We start from the raw sequence: 24,695 nt of genomic DNA on the forward strand, positions 1-24,695 counted from the left end.
TCGCATTCTGCGTTGGTTTTTGGCCCTGCAGCCCTTCCAGATCGAGGTCCGTCATCGAAAGGGTTCCTTGCAGGGGAATGTTGACTTTCTGTCCCGCTATCCGATTTCCCCCGATCGGGTCAATCCTGGGGGTGGGATGTGTCACGAAGCAGAGCTCCCTGACCTAGATGAGCTCCCTGATTCGGATGGACGGGGTGTCCTTGCTAACGCTTCTTCCTTTCCACCCCGTCCGCAGGATCCTTTGGACGTTTCCTGGATTTCCACGGCTCTGCCTCAGGGACGTGTACCTCTGTATCCAGCCTCTGTGACGCTAGGGGCATGTCCGACAGCACTCGCCCAATCAGGTCAGACGACGTCACCCGATACTGACCAACCGGAGGAGTTGGGGGCGTTTAAGGAAGCCCCGTTCTGGACTGCCGGCGCGAAACCTTCTGAACGCCAGCTGAAGCACGAGGAGGACGCCACGGAGGAAGACTGAGCCGCTGTCGTGGAACCGCTGCTAGGACCCCTGAAGCCGAGTGACGACAAGCCAGGAGGCCAACGATACCACGAGCCGCCCCGCCACACTTCCAGGGGAGAAGTGTGGCTCCACAAGGTACGGGGCCGTTTTCAAGGGTTGTTCAAATCACGGGGTGGGACGGGGTAGTCTGAGGGTGGTCACTATCGTCGTATCTTGCCGGCCGCCTACACTCCCTGACTGATAGGTTATGTGGTAATACCCTGGTGAACCCTCACTACCCTACCCTCCTCTCATCTGTTGTATATGTCTAGCCCAGCCCCTAACGTGGCTGTTTTTCTTTTCCTTTTCTCCGAGTGATCTCCAGCCTGTGGTCAGCTCCCGCTTCCTCAAGACTGGAACCGAAGACCCGGAAACTTCCCCAAAGGAGAGGACCCTCGTGTATTGTTTGTTTCCCCAGGAGACTGTTCTTTAAAGTCTTTGAACTTATCTCGGTGTTGTCAAACCGAATAAAAATAGCTAAAGACATACTTAAACTCGTGACGATTCTCATTCTCCCGACCCCGTTCCCCACATGGCACCTGCTGGGTGTCCTTTAAAAGCCCTCACCCACCAACCTAGTTGGTGGCATGCTTCATCATCGGGCCCACCCAGTGACACCTAGCGTGTCCCGGGTGTGCTACGACGCCTGGTTACAGCGGAGCAGGTATGTCACTGTGTGTGCGGTGAAGGGTGATAAGTTTGTGAGTTTAAAACGGCTTGGCGGGGGTCCCAGTACCCAGAGGGTAAAGACACTTTATTACCTGGGCCTCCGTCAGCGGTTAAAAATAAGGCTGTGGGACGTTAGAGGCGAGTTACGACCTCCCACGTCCTTTAGAGTGTCAACATGTTTCAGCCAGCGCCGGCTTTGGACCTGTTGTGCCTCTTTCGCGGGTTCTGCGAAGGAGGCACAACAGGTCCAAAGCCGGCGCTGGCCAGAAATCCTGGCCAACCCCTTGCCACTTCAATAACCTTGAAGAGAAAACAACTTAAAACTAGCGTGATCTTGAGAAGGGAATCCCCCCTCTCACACTTAGATACACTTTAGGGCATGTAGACACATAGCCTGCACTACACACCCACTAGTTTTAATTACACACACCTTTTTATCAGTCCTGAAGAAAGCCAGCATATTAATAAGGCACTGGCTTAAACATGTTGACACTCTAAAGGACGTGGGAGGTCGTAACTCGCCTCTAACGTCCCACAGCCTTATTTTTAACCGCTGACGGAGGCCCAGGTAATAAAGTGTCTTTACCCTCTGGGTACTGGGACCCCCGCCAAGCCGTTTTAAACTCACAAACTTATCACCCTTCACCGCACACACAGTGACATACCTGCTCCGCTGTAACCAGGCGTCGTAGCACACCCGGGACACGCTAGGTGTCACTGGGTGGGCCCGATGATGAAGCATGCCACCAACTAGGTTGGTGGGTGAGGGCTTTTAAAGGACACCCAGCAGGTGCCACCACCCCTTGACAAAACAAAACTGAGCCACTATGATCCTTAAAATATAAATATCATGTCAACCCCATTCTTAGCTAGTCTCTTTTTGATTAATTGATTTTTAGGCAATACATTCTTAGTAGGAGGACACGTTATGGAATTAAGCTGTATATGCGGTGTGTCCGTCCACTTTTGGAGTGACTGAGAAAATTGTGTGGGAACTTGGTAGAGGATTTTTTTAACAAAGGCCATCATTTATATGTAGATAACTTCTACATTGTGCGGTTGTTCAGGGAATAGGCCAAAGTGGACACTGTTGCTTGTGGCACAATCTGCTCTAACCGTAAAGGTTTCCCAAAAGAACTTGTTTGTCAAAAGCTTGTGCGGGGACAGTGCAGTGCGCTGCATTGCGTTGCAAGGAACTTCTAGCTGTAAAGTTTTCAGATAGGAAAGATGTCTACATGCCGATTACCATCCATGATGAAAGCACTTCACCTGTGACTGTTTGGGGTCAGGTTGCTGAAGAGTGCAAACCTGTGTGCCTTTTGGACTACAATAGGCACTTGGGTGGTGTTGGTAGAGTAGGTCAGAGGTTGGAACCTTACACTGCTCTTCGCAAGGCTTACATTTGGTATAAGAAGCTGGCTATCCATCTTTTCCACTTAGCAACCTTTAATGTTTTTGTTGTATTTAACGATTCTTGTCCTGAGTCAAAGATGACTTTTGCTAAGTTTCAGGAGTCTGTAATAGGCAGCCTTGTTGTACTGGAACAGGCAAGTGTTCCTACAGAGTGGTGGAGGATGTGGCTAGATTGAAGGATCAGGCTTCAAGTTGTGGGATGTGCACCGCCTCGGTTTAGAGAGTGTTTTTGGCGTGCCCAAAGGTATCACTCCCCTCCTGGAGTGTGATTGAATGTATCTAAATGTGGCAGACCTATTACACCATAGGTCTCTCACCCTCGGCACTGCTGTATGGGGCTGAATGACATTCAGCAAGAATTCAAATGAAATCGTTCCTTTGTGCTGTTCATGTATTTATTTTATAATTCCACTTCATTAATTTCATCCGTATATGTTTTTTCAATCACATATCAAAATCCATTTTTATACATTCCAATGCATTTCGGTGCCCCTTGCACCTTCATCAGGGAATATCTCCCGAACGGAGTTAACGGCTCATCTCCTTCACTGAGTGTGAACGATTTCATTTGAATTCTTGCTGAATATCATTCAGCCCCATACAGCAGTGCCGAGGGTGAGAGACCTATGGTGTAATAGGTCTGCCACATTTAGATTGAAAGATCGCCACCTTCCTCCCACACCCTCCAAAGACTTTCCCAGTAGGAGTTGTAGAGTCTGTTGGTGAAGAGGTACGCAGAAGGAGACTCGTATGTACTGCCCTAAGTGTCCTTCTAACCCTGCGCTGTGTGTGCCTGCTTGTTTTAGAATGTACCACACGCAAAATAATTTTTTGGAGCATCAATGAGGGATAAAGTGAACTGCCTGGTCTCTATAGGTTTATATTTTTTGTTCAGTGTCAAGGTTGGCATTTGTGCAATATATTTAGTTTCAGATTTTGTGTTAGTAGATTTGTATCTATTTGCGTTTTCTTTTTTGTGTAAAAAAAATCCTAAATGTGATGGCGGTGTGTGTAGGCTGGCACTTGGCTGGCGGTGTGGGTGGATTGGTGCTTGGCTGGCGGTGTGGGTGGATTGGTGCTTGGCTGGCGATGTGCCTAGACTGGCGCTTGGCTGGCGGTGTGCCTAGACTGGCGCTTGGCTGGCGGTGTGCCTAGACTGGCGCTTGGCTGGCGGTGTGCATGGACTGGCGCTTGGCTGTCGGTGTCCATGGACTGGCGTTTGGCTGGCGGTGTGCATGGACTGGCGCTTGGCTGGTGGTGTGGGTGGACTGGCGCTTGGCTGGCGGTGTGTGAGTAGTGACTTGCTGCTGGTCACTACACACACTGCTAGCCAAATGCCACTCCCCGCAATCCGTGAGCTGGTGTGGTTGCTGTGTCAGTAATGTGGGCGTGTGGAAGTGATGGGCCCTAGAATGGCGCTGTCTGCTGGTGTGAGTGTTGTAATGTGCTGGGCCTGCCGCTGACAGTGTGAATGGTTTTGTATGTGTCACACATATGAAAGGTGTATGAATGGCCTGTAAAGCGGTTGGTGCCTTGTCGTGGATTAACAGCTCACGAGCTGTGAGTCACTGGTTCAGTTTTTTGTCCTTTCAATTATGGACAGTGTATTTAATTTTTGTGAAATCTCTCGTTAATAAAATGTTATATACTGAACCAGCACTTGTCCTCCTGCAGAATCCAACCAGTATGTGTGTGAGGACTAGATGGCTGTGCAGTAATCTTTGTCTTTTTTGTCTCTGCCAAGGTGTACATTTCATCCAAGAAAAACCTACCAACTGTAGATATTGTCGTAAACTAAACACCCATTGGAGTACATGGTGATGTCTCTCTTGTGGATCCCAACAAGTTGTCTCACCCACAATGTCCTTCAAACCTCAAAATGCGACTGTCACATTTTCCTTGCATTATTGTGGCCAAATTTTCACACTGCAGAAAGTAACAACAAATTTCCAATGCCCCAGCATTTCTCCAAGTATCCCAATAGAAATGGTACTTCACTTGTGCGGGTGGGCCAAATACATACCCGCGTTAGGGAAGGGCCCAAAACCTATTGAGGCAACATCAAAATTACCTATCACCAACAACCTGGCCTCTTTCTACTCTCCCATGCACCACCATGTCCAACACCACCACCACCACCACCACCATGTCCAACACCACACCGTCCACCACCACCAAGTCTACCACCACCAAGTCCACCACCACCATATCCACCACCACCATGTCAACCAGCACTACATCAGCCACCACCACTACCATCACTACGTCCACCACCACTACATCAGACACCACCACCACCACCACGTCCACCACCACCAAAATCAACACATCCACCACCACTACCACGTCCACCATGTCCACCACCACGTCCATCCTCACCACCATGTCCACCATCACCACCATGTCCACCATCACCACCACGTCCACCATAACCATGTCCACCATAACCATGTCCACCACCACCATGTCCTCCACCACCACCACTACGTCCACCAACACCACGTCCACCACCACCACGTCAACCACCACCACTCGTGACGGGTAAAGTGTCACTGGAGGGCAGGGGTAATAGGAATGTCAACCCCGGCTGTACATGGGACATTTAAGAATGCATTGGGTGCGGGAATAGGGGCTAGAAGTATTACACCAGACCCAAGATACATTTTGAAGAGGCACAATGTCACAGGGGCTCCTGTAAAAGCACTCGCAGCATCTCTCCCTTACAGTGGCATACCTGAACGAGCCACTCACTCAAAACAAGCATTGGCATAGCCAATAGGTCTCGCCTTTGGGACCTTATAAGTGTTTAACCATGATCACATTTGATGTTGTTGCAGTAAGGATATTGTGCTGGATAACTAAACACTTACAAGGTCCCAAAGGCAAAACCTATTGGCTACACCGTTTCCTGTTGCGGGCACAAGGCCTACCCACACAAGTGAGGTACCATTTTTCTCGGAAGACTTTGGGGATCGCGGGTGGGTGGAATGTTCTGGATCCACACAGATTCCAGAACTTTTCACCACAGAAATGTGAGGAAAATATGTTTTTTTGGACAAAGTTTTAGGTTTGCAAAGGATTCTGGGTAACACAACCTGGTGAGAGCCAGTCAAGTCACCCCACCCTGAATGTCTAGTTTTCAAAAATGTATAAGTTTGCTAGTTTTCCCTAGTTGCCGGCAGAGGTAGGGTTCAAAAACTACAGCTAGACATTTAGCAAAAAATAGTGTAATTTTTTACTGTGAAAATGTGGTGGGTCCACGTTGCGTTTTGCGCCGTTTCGTGTAGCGGGCACAAGGCCTACCCACATATGTGAGGTACCATTTTTCTCGGAAGACTTTGAGAAACACAGGGTGTGTGGAATTTTGTGGATCCACGCAGATTCCAGAACTTTTCACCACCGAAATAAGAGGAAAATTTGTTTTTTTCGACACATTCTTAGGTTTGCATGGGATTCTGGATAACAGAACCTGGTGAGAGCCACCAGTCAAATCATCCCACCCTGGATTCCCCTGGGTGTCTAATTTTCAGAAATGTATAGGTTTGCTAGGGTTCTCTAGGTGCCGGCAGAGCTATGGTTAAAAAACTACAGCTAGGCACTTTGCAAAATAAAGGGTACATTTTCACTGTGAAAAAGTGCTGTGGCCACGTTACGTTTTGCGCCGTTTCCTGTTGCAGGCACTAAGCCTACCTACACAAGGGAGGTACAATTTTGTCTCGGAAGACTTTGGGGAACACGGGGTGGGTGGAATTTTGTGGATCCATGCAGATTCCAAAACTTTACACCACAAAAATGTGTGGAAAAATGTGTTTTGTTTTTTACTAAGTTTTAGGTTTGCAAGGGATTCTGGGTAACAAAACCTGGTGAGAGCCAGACAAGTCACCCCATCCTGGATTCCCCTGGATGTCTAGTTTAAAAGAATGTATAGGTTAGCTAGGTTTCTCTAGGTGCCAGCAGAGCTAGGGTACAAAATTTACAGCTAGGCACTTTGCAAAAAAAAGGGTCATTTTTCACTGTGGAAATGTGGTGTGTCCATGTTGCATTTTGGGCCGTTTCCCGTCGCGGGCACTAAGCCTAACTACACAAGTGAGGTACAATTTTTCTCAGAAGACTTTGGGGAACGCAGGATGGGCGAAAGTTTGAGGATCCATGTGGATTCCAGAACTTTACACCACAGAAATTTTAGGAAAATGTGTTCTTTTGGACAATTTTTTAGGTTGGCAAGGGATTTAATTTGCATGCCTTGTGCTGCAGTAAGCCTTTTCACTTGGTCAAATGGCAGAGTGTGCTTCATTTTTATTTGCGACGCATGTAGTTTGCCGAGCGTCTTTGTGAAGGGTTCCCAGATTTGAATGTAATCCATATTTGTCGGATATGAACGTCTGAGATTCAATGCCGATTCTGACAGGGATTCAATGTTATTTGCTGTGAATTTAATTCTCTTGTAGTCTGTCGTATAGATGGTGCCAAAGACTGAAGCAAACTGGATATCAGAGGGAGCAGTTGCGGCTAAAATTATTTCTTGTGGGCGATGATCACTATCTTGTCCCCCATTCTGAAATTAATGATAGATGAAAAAAACGAGAGACTAGTAAAGGTATAGTCCAGTATCGAGGAAGTTGTTGCAATATAATAACTGGCTACAGGAGGAATGTCGCCTGCAAATCTTCCATTAAGAGCCCCAAGATTGGAGTGTTCCAGGTCCTCAAGAAGGCTTCTGTTTGTTTTATTGATTTTCCCGTGGGTAAAGACACCTTCTGTCGGTATATTACAATGTGAAGTTTGGAATCTTGCTTCGTATTCTTCTGATGATCCCAGTTAGTATTGCTTCAAGTCCCCCGATAAGATGATATTTGATGTATCATTGCTGCCTATACAAGTGATTATTTGGCTAAATAGCTTCGCCGAGTCTGTTGCTAGACATTTAGGGTGGATATATGCGTTGATAATCGTTACTTCTTTTTGTTCAACTGCCAGAGAGAGAGTAAGTTTGGTTGCCAAGGCAACCTCTGTTCCTGGTTCGATTATGGCTGCTGTAGGTATAGCAGTTGTTGATATATAAGTTGCCAGCCCACCAGAACAATGACCGTTTTTTCCGCCTTTTGTGGCTGGTATGGTGAAACAGTAGAACCAGTGTATTTGTAACAGTTCAGTCAGCCATGTTTCCTGCAACAAGATTACGTCGAACGGTTTAAAATATTGCAGAAACTCAGGTTCAGACGCTTTTGAGGCTAGGCCATTGATGTTCCATGAGCAAAGGCGGAACACGCTTCCTTTTCTTTGGTTGTTGCCACTGTCCGTTTGGCTATGATGTCATTGAATTGCTGGAAAGAGGTTTAGAGTTCTTGTAATTGGTTACACAAGCTGACGACCCCCTCCAGGTGCGGCTATTTCACCATAAGATGCACGGAGGGAACCCTGGAAGAGAGGCCTTAATTGAGGAGAGGGGCAGAGTGCCCCCCTAAGGATGGAGATTGTGGGCTTTGGGCAGTGACTGAGGCCAGGCCTTGGGCTGGAGTTTACAAGATGTGCTGGGTAGGCTGGATTTTGGTACGAGGGGACCTTGATTCCCCAGGCTTCAAAAGTGTGGTGCTCGTTTAAAACTCTTTGGGCGATAGTAGCGGTTTTCCACGACACCCTTGTTGCCTCACTCATTGCTTGATTTTCTGGTGCAAGAAACTCTATTGCAAGAAGATCAGTTGTATTTAGATCTGCTAGATTGGGAATAGCTCTTAGTAGTCTCAAGACGTTGCCCCCGTTTAGTATATCTTGGTGCCTTTTTAATGTATACTCTGGTTTAAACAACGTGAGACTCGAGCTGGTTGGAAGTCTTTGAGGCCTGCACTTGATTTGTAGATTCGCTAGCGTATAGTGGGCGCTCTTGCTGATTGGTGAATTGTGCATCCTCCCTTTGGGCCGGTAGCCGCACCTCTATGTGGGGCTGTAGTTGGTTGCACTGTTTCTTATCCGTGTTGTTTCAATCGGTGGTCTCAAGTCCTGCGGATTGAATGCGCCTTGGGGTAGCTGGTCTGGGGCCTTCCATGTTTGTTTTCCTTCTCTCGGTGAAACAAGGTTAGCCATGTCATGATTTAAGCTGTTATTTATCTGATCTTTGTTGACGTGTTGGTTGTTGATCGTTAGCCAAATTGCGTACGTTCTGGGAGCCTTATTTTCTTCTGTCGCTGGGTTGGTGCTAATTGAAGATTCTCTTTGTCCACCAGGCCAGGTTGGGTTGTTTGATGGCTTTTGTGACGGGCATATAGGAATTACAATTGGGTTGGTGAAAGCGTTTCCTCTGTGGGGAGCTGGCATTACCTGTGGAGAGTTCCTGATGTTTGTGACGAGTAGAGACCTTTCGGTGTTAGAAGGCTCTGGTTTTGCTGCTGTGTTTTGAAGGATACTCGTTTGAGCCGGATCTGTGTGTTGCTTACCCCCCTCTTTGGGGTCAGGCTCGATTTTGGAGCTCTGCTTGCCAAAGATTGAGTAGGTGACTGCTTGTTTGAAGGGAAGTGATTTTTGATCGCGTCCCTTCCGTTTCTACTGGCGGCGCTGTTTGGCGTTTGCTTTGATGATGGGTGAGTCAGTTAGGACTGATTTAGAACATCCCTTTGCAGCATGTGGAGTCCGCACTATATGCTGGATGCGAGAATCGCGGTCTATGAAATTCCGATTGATTGAGCTGGCCAATTCTCCTTTCTTGCTTTCAAGGGCTGGGTGTTCTGAAGCCAGCGCGCCAGCAGAAGAGCTGACAGCGTTAGTTAGTGGTGTGTTCTTCAGCTTGTTTAATACTGTTGTGAGCATTGTTGGTAGGGTCGTAAGTTTATCCACAATCTGACTACAGCCACATCGGAGGTGTGCCTCCGTCTGTGCTTTTCTAATTAGGCTGTTGAGATCCCCCAGTTTTTCATCTATGCCAGCTGTGAACACTGCCAGGGTGTTTAGTAGGTTGAGCTATATGTCCATTTTGTCAGACTGATATTGGAGCGCCTCCACCGACAATTGCATGGTGTTTAGGATTGAGGGCCAAACACTTCCGTCTTGTTCTTTGGCCCACCCATCTCCTTTCGATCCCCAGTGTTCCTTGGGGGCTGGCTGTCAGCTGAAAGATTGGAGGATTGCTTTGTACGCGGAATGCCTATTTGACGGTCTGGAGAGTACGTTGCCAACATGCCCTCCCATTCTTGGGTGCACAGATAGGATAATACCGCCCTTCCTTCATCCTGCTTGGACTCATTATTGATTGCTATAGGAGTCAGCGTGTTGATACTAGAATGGCCAAAATCCGAGATATTAGTAGTGTCGGCAATAACGGGTGGGGGGCAGACTGCTAATGCCTTTCCCGTGAGATGCCGATAGAGGTTGCGTTCTGCTCGTCACATCCTTTGGGGGGTTTGAGAGTACTGTTTGGGGGGATGTCAGCAGTTGTTTATTCTGATTTCTCTTTTCCGTGAACGTTGTTTGATTTGTTCTTGTTGGAGTAAACGCTTGCTGAGTAATCCTTGCTGCTTGGGGTGGGGGCGTTGCTGTTACTATTGCTGGGTAGTTTGAGATGTCTGGTGACGATAGTTGAATTTGCTGGGGCCCTGAGTGACCCTCTGAGGGCTTCATTAGGTGTTCGGTAGTCGCCAGAAGTCCGATTTTTTGGGCTAAATGATATTTAGCTGGCGGGGGCGAAGAAAAAGAGTCTGCCCCTGGTGCGCTTAAAGTTAAGTTCCTGTTAAGAACTAAGTTAGTGTGGTCCGCTGCTGGAAGAAAGCTTGGATCAGTGGCTTGATTGTGAATTAAGGCTGTAGTTGGCTGTGGCAAATGAAGAGCTTGGACTGGTTGGAGGGGGGACTCAAGCCCTTTGAGTGCTGCGTTCCTTGAATAGACCGCAGCGCCAACGTCTTTTAGAAAGTTGAATTTTGTGTAGATTTTGGGCTAGGTTGGAGAGACCTTAAAGCTGGAGGCGGTTCCCCTTCTTGTTAACGCGATGTCCGTTAGATCAACCTCTATTAAGTTGAAGGAAATTTCGTCGGAGGGTTGAGCCGTAGTTGAGCCAGACTTACACTTTTTTCTCTTGCTCCCTGATTGTCTGGGCTGGACGGCTCCGCGAACACGCCCTGATCTCATGTCTTGAATGGTTAATGGGCTTGGACTCTAGCTTCTTCTCTGCGGTCTCTCCTTTCACAGTCGTTTTGGGTTGATATGAGGGTCACCCCCTATTTTTGCTTGTGTGTTTATTTCTTTGTCTCCTCTAGTAGCTGGTGGCTTGATGCCTTGTTTTCCTCTCTTTGTGTTTTCCTTAGTGTGAAGTGAAATTGGGGGAGAGGTTCGGGGTACTTAGTTTGTTTGTATTTATAGGACAAATCAGCATTGGGCGCCCAATGCAAGTGAATGGGGAATCTGGGTTGCACAAAGAGGCTGCAGGCTCAGACCAGGAGGCTGGAAGAAGGAGACCAACAGCTGAGCAGGTAACAAGAGGTTTCTGTGGACGCCTGGATACTGTCGGCTGGTCTCCTCAAAGTCAGGGGGCTGAAAATGCAGGGGTGCATTTGGATGTCAGAACTTCTATCTGGAGCGGTTAGGTGGGACCCTGTGAGATGAGGCTACAGGCGTCTTAGTGGAGTCCAGGAGAGGCCAGCCACCAATGGTTTTGAGGTCAGAATCGCTGGGGAGACTCACTGGATAGGTGAGGCGCTCAAACTCAGGCCGTGGGCGTTGGGTGCAGAGTGGGCAGGAGTTGTGGTTCCAGTGATTCGGAGTCCTTGAAATTGGTTGCTTGTTGACAGGGCTGCTGTCTTGGGGACATCTGGTCTTTGTTAAAGTGCAGGCAGTCTTCCTTTGGTTTCTGGAAGTCGCTGGCCGCAGGACATGCGTTGTCTTCTTGCGAGCCAACACAACCTCAACATTATCTCCTACGCAGACGACACCCAGCTAATCCTATCCCTCACCAAAGACCCAAACACTGCCAAAACCAACCTACACAAAGGGATGAAAGAAGTAGCCGAGTGGATGAAGAACAGCCGTTTAAAACTAAACTCGGACAAAACGGAAGTCCTCATCTTGGGATCATCCCCCTCCGCCTGGGACGACTCATGGTGGCCACCGGCCCTGGGAACCGCACCAAGACCAACGGATCACGCACGCAACCTGGGCTTCATCCTGGACTCCTCCCTCTCTATGACCAGACAATTCAACGCCGTCTCATCATCTTGCTTTAACATCCCACGTATGCTCAATAAAATCTTCCGCTGGATCCCCATCGAAACAAGAAAGACGGTCAACCCATGCACTGTTCACCAGCCGACTTGACTACGGAAACACCCTTTACGCCGGAACCACAGCCAAACTACAGAAAAAACTACAACGCATCCAAAACGCCTCAGCCAGACTCATCCTAGACATCCCCCGCCAAGCTCACATTTCCGGTCACCTGAAAGACCTCCACTGGCTCCCCGTCGACAAGAGAATTACGTTCCGTCTCCTCACCCACGCACACAAAGCCCTCTACGACCTTGGACCCGAATACCTCAACACGTGCCTGTCCTTCTACACCCCCACCCACCAACTTCGATCGACCAATCATGCCCTCGCCACAATTCCACGCATCCAGAGATCCACCATGGGAGGAAGATCCTTCTCCTACTTAGCAGCCAAGACCTGGAATTCCCTCCCTCCCCACACACCTCCGCCTCACACAGAACCACCTCTCCTTCAGAAAACAACTTAAAACCTGGATATTTAATAAATAAAGCTCCCCCCCCCTCCCTCAAGCGCCTTAAGACCCTCTGGGTGAGGAGTGCGCTATACAAATTTAAACTTGAACTTGAACTAGAGTCTTTAAAGCTGGAGACAGGCTGGGAGGACTGGGGAAAAGTTAGTAGTCATCTTCAGGCTTTGCTGGACGTCATCTTCTTCGCCCTTCTTCTTAGGTAGCAGGAATCAGAGGATCAAGATTCAGGGGTGCCCCATAATACTAAATTTAGGGGGTTACAGGTAATGCCCGACAGTAGCCAATGGGCTACTTACCCATAGGGTGACTAAACCTTTTGTATGTCTCCTCCCTTTGAGGAGGGGGGCATTCCCTAACCTGATCGGCTAAAATCCTTCCATCCAACATGGAGGATTTTCTAAGGAGGGGGTCACCTTGGGGGTGGTCCTGGTAGAGAGGGGACCCACCTCTCCTGCTTAGTAATTTTCCAGCCGACCTTGCTTGCTAAAAATAGGGCTTGGACAGAAGGGCGGGCATCTCCACTAGCTGGAGATGCCCTGGCTAGCATAACAAAGGGCAGGAAGCCATTTAGGTTCACCACTCTGACTGCTGTTCATGCTTGTGGGTATTTGAGAAGCACCTCCAACCCAAGCAGGCTTTGTTCCTGACCCATGAGAGCACAACGACTCCCACCTCAGGGGGCCAGAAACATGTGAGTGTGGCAGGCTTGTGCACTAGGGAGTTGATCATTTTTCAGGGAGCATATCTAAGAAGCCCTCTAAGTGCATTTGGTAATAAATCCAGCACCGTCATCAGTGAGGATTTATTATGCTGAGAAGTTTGATAAAGCCATCATGGAGTTGTGGAGTTCGTAATGGCAAACTCCCAGCCCATGTACTCAATTAGCTTCACTCCACTTACAATGTCTAAGAATGGACTTGGACACTCTTGGGGCATATTGCTCATGCAACTATGCCCTCACCTGTGGTATAGTACACCCTGCCTGAGGGCTGTGAGGCATGCTTAGAGGGTGACTTAGCTATGTCACAGAAAGTGTTTTCTAGGCATGGCACACAGGCATGTGTGCCATGTCGACTCTTACATTTTGTCTGCACCAAAACACACAGTCTGCAATGGCAGTGTATATGTGTTAGGTGAGGGGTCACTGAGGGTGGCACAATAGGGGTTTCTGAGGGTGACACAATACATGCTGCAGCCCTTAGAGACCCTCTCTGGTGGCAAGGTCCTTGGTACCAGTGGTACCTTCTACAAGACACTAATATGCGAGTCAAAGGTGTGCTAATTGTGGAAACAAAGGTATAGTTTTGGGAAATAACACATGCACTGGGAATCTGATAAGCAGGGACCAAGTGCACATTCAAAGTGCATCAGACACTAGGCAAAAGGTGGGTGGGTAACCATGCAAAAAGGGGCACTTTCCTACACATGGGTACTAAAGAGGGTCCCTAAGGGCTGCAGCATGTATTGTGTCACCCTAAGGGACCGTCACCACACTCAAGCAGATTGCCACTGCAGGGTGCGTGAAATGGTGCAAGTCAACATGAAAACACGACCTGCCACACAACCCCTCTGCCATGCCTGCAGACACTGCATGTGATGATGTGTTTTATCTAGGAACCAGATTCAATATTGTGACCTTATGCCCCTATACGGCTATAATCAATACATATCCCTATAATGGCATAATATTCAGAGCCATATTTTCAACAAATCGCCTCTGCAGTCCATGACACAGCAGAAGCTACTTCCTTAGATTCCTAGAGAGCACACCGAGTTCTTTCGACACACCAAAAACCCAGCAACCTGGGAAAGCCCCGCTTGCTTTGTTTTGATTTGTAATAGAACTCCTGCGAGCACTGTAAGAACGACCAGTTCTTAGTGACATCTTTATTGACGTCTTATGTCCAAACCTTACGTCAAACTCTGCACCTTTCAGGTATAGATATACCAACGCTGCCTTAAGCAAATGCACGGTGGTGATTCTGGAGCAGAGCAGCTAATCTACTTTCCGAGAGCCCAGCAGAAGCGAGAAGCCCACGGACGCTGCCCCTCGTCTTTGACGCGCTGAGAAAGACGCTGTCTTTTCTCCCGCCGAGAAAATCCAGCTCCGGCGTTTCCAGCCTACCCTTGCGGGTGACTAGGATATCGGGTCCTGAGAGGGAGATACAAGACCTCCTACATTCTATTCCCAAGGTACAGTGCTGACTAAACCCTTAGAGAGAATTCTTAAACAGATCCTTGGCAACAAACCTACTTAACTTAAACTGCTACTTACTTACTCCTTCCCATGTATTAGGCTTAGGACAGGTACACCGGGGTAGACGTATTTTAGAAATCCAAGTTGCGCACGTTAGCTTACGTATATATGTATATATATTTTATCCATTTTAAAGTGTCTTATGGCTAAGAAACCATATCAATGCTTTTACAGTATTATTTCGGAATACTACTTTTACTGTACGCACTTTACGTTATAACAAGTCTTGCAATTGTGGCAATTCATTTCTCTTGAATGAGAAGGAAGACTGCTGGATAAATAATATCTTTTATTGAAAACGCCCATCTCTCTATTCTCTGCACCCTGGTGAAATTAAATCTGCACAACTGACTGAGTGAAATAGCGGTCTATTGTTTCACACGACTCTAGAGATTGACTCTTATTCTGAGGGAGCAAAGTTGTCATGTTTATGCGGTTGTCGGAAGCTCAATCCCTTCTTGTCTGAGCCAGGGAAGCTGATCACTCACTCCCTTTTCAGTCAAGAAAGTTTCCAGTGACCTCTGAGCTAGCTGGCGCAAACCTAAATTAAGTCTAACATAGTCAGTAGAGACCTAGAAGACCTCAGTCCTACGTCTAAACTGCTGTTTATGTTATTCCAATGCGCAGGGCCTATAGGGAAAATAGGAACTACACTACATGGCGCCCAACGTTTGGTAAGGCGATAAAACTAACGCAAGACGTTAGAGTAACTCAGTCGTGCTTTTTCACACAGACCCTTTCTCCCGTAAATACTCCAATAGACGTCTGGAGTGGGTGAAAGGTTAATATCCGCCGGAACTTAGTAGGAAGAGATTCCTATGTAGAGTTTTTGGTTTAGTCAACGTTGAAGGATACAGTGTTCCGAAATATTGTGCACCTAATCTTTGTCTCCTTGAAACCTGATCTGCAACAAAAAACCTTTCTGACAGTAAAATGCCAGACAGTGATGATGATAGGGATGCTGCTATATTAGCAGCCCAACTAATGGAGGATGACAAAAGTCTCCTACAGAATGACCAGAAGGCTATCCTCATTCCGGTCAACATAAGAAAAACTATAACTTTAAAACTTATAGAAAACGGACTGACATCACAAGGTGGTACAGTCATTTTTGTGATAGAGGCACACGAATATCCGCAGACAGAGGTATTCTATTCATGGATAAACTTTCCAGCGGCAAACGCTACAACACACGAATTCCACTATTACAGAATAGAGGAACCACCGGAAGAATATACTCCTTTCGAGGATATTGAAATACCACTAAATTACCAAGAGCACCTGCTCTGGTTTAAAGGCGCCCTAAAACATAATTATCACATCACCAGGCTCGGTCCACTAGGTAGACCAGGAGCAACGTGGCCGGTTCTATCCAGCTACACACCACATCCAGACATACAAACGCTCCTTCTCGGGAATGGCACCCAGGATCTGGAACGCACTCCCTCCTGAAACCAGACTTATCTCCTCCACGGCATTTTTTAAGAAAGAGGTAAAAGCCATCCTGATGGCTAAATTCACCTGAACGCTACATTTACTGGACCGAAGACCTTGCTCCGTTTTTTTGTATTACTGGTTATTCTGATTATCTTTTTGTATTATGTTTGTATCGGACTGCTATCCTACTTTGTATTATGTTTTTATCTGATTGCTATCCTTTTTGCATTATGTTTTTATCTGATTGCTATCATATTGGGCTATTCACTTACTACCGACTACTATATTGTACCCAATAGTTTGTTTAATCAACCTCTTGTTTCCCCTAGCCCTTCTTTTCTGTAAAGCGCTCTGATATCTGCAAAGATCTTGTTCGCGCTATATAAAACTTTGAAAATAAATTCAAAAAATTTCAAGAGAAGAAATTTTAGCACAGCTAAAATTACTAATTAAAATTCACAGACAGTTAGTCCAATATGTAATGCGGACTGCAACAGTCCAACCAGCTGTTAATATTCCACAGCTGACCCATCATCAGGGGAACACAAATAAAATTACACCACAGAACATACATTCATGTCTGGGGAAAACACCCGCAAAACGGGAACAAATTCCATTCTGGCTGGCACAGAAAATACCTCAAATAGAGGCAGTATTCCCGAATACTACCCCTATTGAGAAACACAGAATTCTGACTATCTGCCTTCCAATGGGGGTCGCACCACATGTGGAGGACTGTGACACTTGGGGCACAGTCTTTGCTTCCATTTACACAAAAACACATGGTGTTCCGTCCATGGCGGTAATACCAGATGTGCTAAAACAAATTCAGAATGAATACAGTCTAGAGCCTGCTTTAACTCTTGGTATGAAATTACTGAAAGACTTCAAGCAGGTCTCGGCTATATTACTAGCCAACATAAAAGGAGAAGCAGCATCTGTGGCGATCCGCCAAAAATTGAGAGAAACAGATAACAGATCAACCTATTGAGCTTGCCAGAATCATAGAGAAATGCTATGAAGAACTAGGTAGAGATAAGTTTGGGTGGGAAACCAGTAAAACCCCAACTACTTAAAAATCCTGAAAGATTATTTATTAAAAATAATCTAAACACTCCTAAAAAGAGCTGGGATGGAAATAAACAATCCACTCCCAAAGAAAAAGGTTTCCAGTCCAGAGGAAGGTCTCCTCGGCGGAGAGAAAGAACTCCGAATCGAGAACACCAGTCTCCCGAAAGGGAGCCCTCTGAAAAAAGATACAACCTTAGAAATAGGGATAATTTGAAAAAGCCTGATAGATAAAGATATTGATACACGTCCCTCTCGATCTTTTTCGCAGAAATCGGAAAGAAGAGGACGGTCAGAACACAGGGAAGAGCACGCCAAGTCCAAAGACAAGGAACCTGCTCAAAGTAAAAAATTACAATTTCCAAGAAAGGTAGCCAGTATTAAAGTAATCAAACATGCCGAGGATACTGAGAACACAGCTGAAAAACGGAGAGTGGGCACAGACGATGCTAGACAGCGCAGCAGAAATCAGCATAGCTCGCAAGATACTGATGAATCATCTGGAGACAGTGGACACGAATGAATACATTCAAGTGGAAACTGCTGATACCAGAGTTAGCGAACCTCATAAAATATACAAAATAACATTGCGTATAGAGGGAGATAAGACTAGGAAAATAAGGGGTCTGTTTTGGGATAACCTCTCAAAAGGCTATGACATCCTGTTAGCTGAGAAAGATTGGTCCCCAGAGTTTGTCAGAGAGTGCCCTTATGGTGAAGAAATGATTATGTAATTAGGTTGTAGTATCTCCGTGCACTCACTAACTTATTTCAATTCAATTGGTTCAGGCGCGTTACCTTGTCGCACTCTGCCTGGGAGTGCCTTAAGTCATGCATGCAAAATGTGATGAGAGAATCACTGCAAGGCGCGCATTTTCACATGAAACTGGTGGGTTTCTTCAAATGTTTATGCACAAAAATGCAAACCAAAACTTGCTTAAATGCTTAATTGCGAATTTATTTCATTCCAATATAGGGATAATTCATCGAATTCATTCTTGGAAAACATCCAACATAAATCAATCTTCACATTACTTGATGTTTGTCCAATGCATTTCGGGTTAGTAGGTATAATCCTTCGTCAGGGGCCTAAAAATGAAAACATACAAGACCTTAACTTTCAGGAAAAAGAACCATGGGGTCATAATGACCAAGCGTATAAATGACATTAATGCTAAGGTTGTACATGTAAACACTACAGCATTATCAAGCCTCAAAACTGCGAAATACATCAAAATTAAACACATCAAACGAAACTGACATCGTAATCCTTTCATTGTGCGTTAATCAAATGCCTCAGGGAGAACCAGTAATGTGTTCTAAACGTGAGTTTAAAGTAAAACAATATGAGTTTAAAGCAAAGTTTAAAGAATACAGTGTGGAGTAAGAGCCTAACCGTGGGACGGACTGAGTCGAAAGACGGGAAGCTTACCGCAATAGTAACGTGTAGTCGTCTCGAAGTTCCAAACGCGGAACCGGTCCGATAAGCGAAGGACCAATGGGAAGGTTAGTTATAGGTATGTCAGGGGGTCACGTGGTGCGGGTTCGGAAAAAAAGTAACGAAAAAGGAAACCAAAAAGTATTTAGAATAGCGATAAGGATGGGAAGCTACACAGAACAAAATAGAAAAATTAATAATGGCAGAATTGAAGAAAATTCACAAGCTTAGAACGCGCGAGGTAGCGTGGCGGTTGTGTGTGTTCTGATAGGAGCGCTGGGGTCACGTGCTATGCCGACAGAAGGTAAACAAAGGCTCATGCGAGAATACATCAAAGGGGTGAAACGTACCAAAGAAATATGCAAGTCAGGAGAAAGAATATAGAAAATGTGGTGCTGTGAATAATAATAGAAAGATGGGCTATGGCAAAAATAGAAATAAAATCCGTGATCTACGGCGTGCCAACATATGCAATCAACAAATAAACATAGAGAAAATACTATCTCAACACTGAGGTACATGAGTATTACATACAGAAGACAATTGTTTTCAAGCCAGTGTGTTGCTAATGCTGATTTCATATTTTTTGTCCGAATATTACTTTTGTGCTCTGATATTCTCGTCTTGATCTTTCTTTCTGTCTGGCCGACATATATTTTGCCACATGGGCATTTGATTGCGTAGATCACATTTTTTGTATCGCAAGTTCCTGTGTATTGTAAATCAATTTTGTGGCCTTTGGTTGGATGCATAAAGGTATTTCCAGGTATTATATTGTTGCAATGTATGCAATTGAGACATTTGAGCATACCTTTAGTTGAAGTTTTAGTGACTTTTTTAGCACTGAGTGTCTCTTTGAGGTTTTTCGATCTTTTAAAGGCAAAAGTCAACTGATCACTGTAGAGGTTGGTTAGGTCTGGTTCTGTTCTGATAAGGTTCCAATGCTGATTGATGATTCTCTTGATTTGAGCAGATGAGCAGATGCTGTCGAATATTTTAAAACACACACTGTCTTGTTTTCTTTTGATTGGGGTTTTGATGTTAACAGTTGATCTCTTGAGAGATTCGTTACTTTTTTAATAGATTCATCTAGAACATCTTTTGGATATCCACGTTTTTGGTATTGTTGTAGTTGATCTGTAAGGGTTTCTTCCAATCTATGAGGGTCCGAGACTTTTGCCTTTAAAAGATCGAAAAACCTCAAAGATACCTGGAAATACCTTTATGCATCCAACCAAAGGCCACAAAATTGATTTACAATACACAGGAACTTGCGATACAAAAAATGTGATCTACGCAATCAAATGCCCATGTGGCAAAATATATGTCGGCCAGACAGAAAGAAAGATCAAGACGAGAATATCAGAGCACAAAAGTAATATTCGGACAAAAAATATGAAATCAGCATTAGCAACACACTGGCTTGAAAACAATCATCAAATCACTCAACTCAAATTCACCATACTAGAGATACTCCCGCAACGCCAAGACATTGATCCTACGAAATAACGTCTACAAGCAGAATTTTACTGGATTAAGAAACTGAATTCCCTCCAACCAGCAGGGATCAATGATCGAATTGAATTTTCATGTTTCCTGTAACCTGTGACACTCCATACGGCTAGATGAGCGACCCCTTACTCCTCTATGGATGATCCAATGGACGATCTTGAATCGAACACTCCTATTTTTTTAACACACTTGTCGTCTTCTGTATGTAATACTCATGTACCTCAGTGTTGAGATAGTATTTTCTCTATGTTTATTTGTTGATTGCATATGTTGGCACGCCGTAGATCACGGATTTTATTTCTATTTTGCCATAGCCCATCTTTCTATTATTATTCACAGCACCACATTTTCTATATTCTTTCTCCTGACTTGCATATTTCTTTGGTACGTTTCACCCCTTTGATGTATTCTCGCATGAGCCTTTGTTTACCTTCTGTCGGCATAGCACGTGACCCCAGCGCTCCTATCAGAACACACACAACCGCCACGCTACCTCGCGCGTTCTAAGCCTGTGAATTTTCTTCAATTCTGCCATTATTAATTTTTCTATTTTGTTCTGTGTAGCTTCCCATCCTTATCGCTATTCTAAATACTTTTTGGTTTCCTTTTTCGTTACTTTTTTTCCGAACCCGCACCACGTGACCCCCTGACATACCTATAACTAACCTTCCCATTGGTCCTTCGCTTATCGGACCGGTTCCGCGTTTGGAACTTCGAGACGACTACACGTTACTATTGCGGTAAGCTTCCCGTCTTTCGACTCAGTCCGTCCCACGGTTAGGCTCTTACTCCACACTGTATTCTTTAAACTTTGCTTTAAACTCATATTGTTTTACTTTAAACTCACGTTTAGAACACATTACTGGTTCTCCCTGAGGCATTTGATTAACGCACAATGAAAGGATTACGATGTCAGTTTCGTTTGATGTGTTTAATTTTGATGTATTTCGCAGTTTTGAGGCTTGATAATGCTGTAGTGTTTACATGTACAACCTTAGCATTAATGTCATTTATACGCTTGGTCATTATGACCCCATGGTTCTTTTTCCTGAAAGTTAAGGTCTTGTATGTTTTCATTTTTAGGCCCCTGACGAAGGGTTAGAAAACAAGTTACTTACCTGTAACTTTAGTTCCCCAGTATTGGTAACTTTCATAGATTCCCATGCTTTGTATCATTCCCCGTCGTCGGAATGGGAGTCTCGGTAACAAAAATACCATAGCTGTAGGTACAAAAGACAATGGAAAAAGGCCTAGGCCTCATTACCTTTTGTAGCATATCACTCTCTTTGTGTAAAAGAGACCAAACTTTTGGCCTCAGCCAATCAGAAGTGCCTCACCACTTAGAACCTTCCTGAAGGAACCTCAGAGCCTCAGATTTTCGTAGCCGTTGTGTACTGAGACACCATCTGTGCTGTAGGCTGAGCTTTCCCCGGGGAGGCGGGTGGGCGCATGGGAATCTATGAAAGTTACCAATACTGGGGAACTAAAGTTACAGGTAAGTAACTTGTTTTCTTACCCCAGTATTGGAACTTTCATAGATTCCCATGCTTTGTATCAGAGTAGCAAGCAGTAGCAAGATAATCACATTTTGCATCATAAATAATAGCAGTAGACAACATAACATTAGATACAAAATGTGAAAAAATGGAAGGTGGGAAGACAGGAAAGCTCACCATTAGTGGAAGAGGTTCCTCAGGACAGCCTGTCCAACTGCTGCATCCTCCTGCTGCAGAGATTCCAAGCAGTAGTGCTTGGTAAAAGTGTGAACGCTGCTCCAGGTCGCAGCTCTGCAGATGTCCTTAATTTGCACCCCTGCGAAGAGTGCTGTGGAGGAAGCCACAGATCTTGTGGAATGCGCTCGTATCTTTCCAGTCAGAGGCTTACCAGCAGCCCTGTGACAATGTAATATAGCACTTGTGATCCACCTTGAAACACCCTGTTTGGAGAGTGGAAGGCCTTTACTTGGTCCCCCGAAGGCCACAAACAGTTGGGTAGATTTCCGAAAATCCTTAGTACGCTGTAAGTAAAACTTCAAGCATCGCTGTACATCCAGTGAATGCAAGGCTTTTTCCGCCGGTGTGGAAGGCTGAGGAAAAAACGTCTTCAGAATGACCGGTTCATTCAAATGGAAGTCCGAGGGGACCTTTGGCATGAACCTAGGGTTAGTCCTCATGATGACAGTGTTCCTTTTGAATTGAAGGAAAGGTTCCTGAATGGTCAAGGCCTGTAATTCCCCTACACGCCGAGCCGACGTGAGAGCGAGGAGAAGAGCCAATTTCCACGAAAGGTATTTGATGTCAGAACGATGGACTGGTTCAAATGGGCCCTTCATGAGTTGAGAAAGGACCAGATTTAAATGCCACGTTGGTGGAGGTGGTCTCACCGGTGGATAGACCCTGAACAGACCCTTAAGAAACTGTTTGATTATCCTTGAAGACCATAATGAAGGTCCAGATTCCGTCCTCCTGAATCGTGACAAAGCAGCCAAATGAACTTTAATCGATGAGTGGGCCAGACCAGACTTGGCCAAGGACAGTAGGTATGGGAGGACCTGATGAGGTTTGGAATTGAATGGATCAATGTGTTGCTGTCGACACCAACAACAGAATCTTTTCCACTTAAGGCGGTAAGTTTTGTTAGTAGAAGGGGCCCTTGCTTGGGACAAAACCTCCCTAACTTCCTTAGACAATGGCAGGTTCATAAATTCTCGCTGCTCAGGAGCCATGCAGTCAGGTGTAACGACTGAGGGTCTGGATGTAGAATCTGTCCTTCGGACATCGTGAGAAGATCCGGCAGAATTTGGAGAGGTACAGGAGGAGCGATCGACAGCAGATGGAGCTCCGTGAACCAGAACTGCCTCGGCCAAGCCGGGGCTACCAGGATCATCCTGCACGGTTCCATCTTGAATTTCTTGATTAGTCGTGGTATTAGAGGAATGGGAGGAAAAGCGTAGACAAATGTCTTCGACCAGGGTATCAAAAGGGCATTTCCCAGAGAATTTGGATGGGGAAGCCTGCTTGCGTAAGACCGGCATTTGCTGTTGGTCGGGGTGGCAAACAGGTCGATGTCCGGTTTTCCCCACCGGCTGAAGATTTGTTCCAAAATGTCTTGATTCAACTCCCATTCGTGGGTGACCGAGGATGACCTGCTCAGTTTGTCGGCGTTTTCGTTGAGGACGCCCGGCAAGTGTTCCGCCCTCAGAGACATGTTGTGTTGAATAGCCCAATCCCAAATCTGCTGGGCTTCTTGTGACAATGGGCGTGATCTGGTCCCTCCTTCCTTGTTCACATAGTGCATGGCCGTGGTGTTGTCCGTCCTGATAAGCACTTGTGAACCCTCCAGGAGAGGAAGAAACGATTGCAGAGCCAGACGTATCGCCCTGAGTTCTAACAGGTTGATGTGAAGGCCTTTCTCCTGGGGCGACCAATGCCCACTGACATGAAGTGCCTGCAGCACTGCTCCCCAGCCTTCCAACGACGCATCCGTCGTTATCACTTGTGGAGACGGGTCGCTTGCGAAGGATAGGCCTTGGGACAAGTTGTCTAGGTCTGTCCACCATAGGGCCGCATTCTTCATTTCCGGAGTGATCGCCACTGTGTCGTCGAAGGAACCGTGGACTTGCCGCCATTGATTGTCCAGTTGTTCCTGCAAGGGACGCATCCTTAGTCTGCAATGGGGAACCAGTGGAATGCACGACGATATTACTCCCAGCAGAGACTTGTAGCGGCGAACTGAAAGAGACTTTTTTGATTGCAAGTCTTGGGCCATCGTTTGTAACTTGTGCCTCCTTTCCAGAGTGGGAAAAGCTCGTGAAAGCTTTGAGTCCAAGATGGCTCCCAGAAACCGGGCTCTTCTGGACGGGATCTGGCAAGATTTCTCGTCGTTTAGAGTGAGACCCAGGTTTCGGAATAAATTGGTACACGCTTGAACCGCCTGTAGCGCTGCCTCTCTGGACGGAGCCTTCAGCAGCCAGTCGTCCAGATAGGGGAAGACTTGAAACTTGTGCCTCCGTAGGAAAGCCGCTACTGGAGCCAGCACTTTCGTGAATATCCTCGGGGCTGAACGGAGTCCAAAGGGTAAAACCCTGAATTGGTAATGGCTCTTGGCTACTGTGAATCGCAGAAACCTTCTGTGTGCTGGGTGAATCGGAACATGAAAATAGGCATCTTCGAGATCGAGTGTGGCCATGTAATCTCCTGGGTTGATTAGTTTCAAGATGTCCTGGAGGGACACCATCCTGAAGGATAGAGAGATGAGATAGGTGTTTAGCCCCCTGAGGTCTAAAATGGGACGCCACTTGTCGAGCGTTTTCCTCACCAGGAAGAACCTGGAATAAAATCCCTGGTTTCTCTGATTCGATGGAACTGGCTCTATCGCCCCTTTTCGGAGCATTTGTTGAACCTCGAGCCGAAGGAGACGCTGGTGTTTTGAAGGAGTGGCTGTCGGGGGCTTGGGTGGCGGAACTTGAGTGAACTCTAAGGTATGCCCTTTCCGAATGATGTTGAGCACCCAACGGTCCGATGTTATGAGGGACCAGTTGTGAAGGAATTTGTTGACCCTGCCTCCAACTGCTGATTTCCTGGAGGAGGGTCCAGTAGGAAGAGCCAGGAGGCCGCTATTGGCGCTTGGACGAGTCCCGTCCTCGCGCACCTTGCTTTCCTTTACTGTAAGGCCTGGAGTAGTTGGT

At 46.2% G+C, this 24,695-nt stretch overlaps 1 protein-coding gene across 6 annotated transcripts in view; it reads right to left on the bottom strand.

The window, feature by feature from the left end:
• The window catches only part of RGS12 (regulator of G protein signaling 12), a 691,597-nt gene that overhangs the window by 207,261 nt on the left and 459,641 nt on the right, over positions 1-24,695 (bottom strand). The gene's annotated exons all lie outside the window — the stretch shown is intronic.

This window comes from Lissotriton vulgaris, chromosome 3_2 (genome assembly GCF_964263255.1).
Source record: "Lissotriton vulgaris chromosome 3_2, aLisVul1.2, whole genome shotgun sequence".
Lineage (NCBI taxonomy): Eukaryota > Metazoa > Chordata > Amphibia > Caudata > Salamandridae > Lissotriton > Lissotriton vulgaris.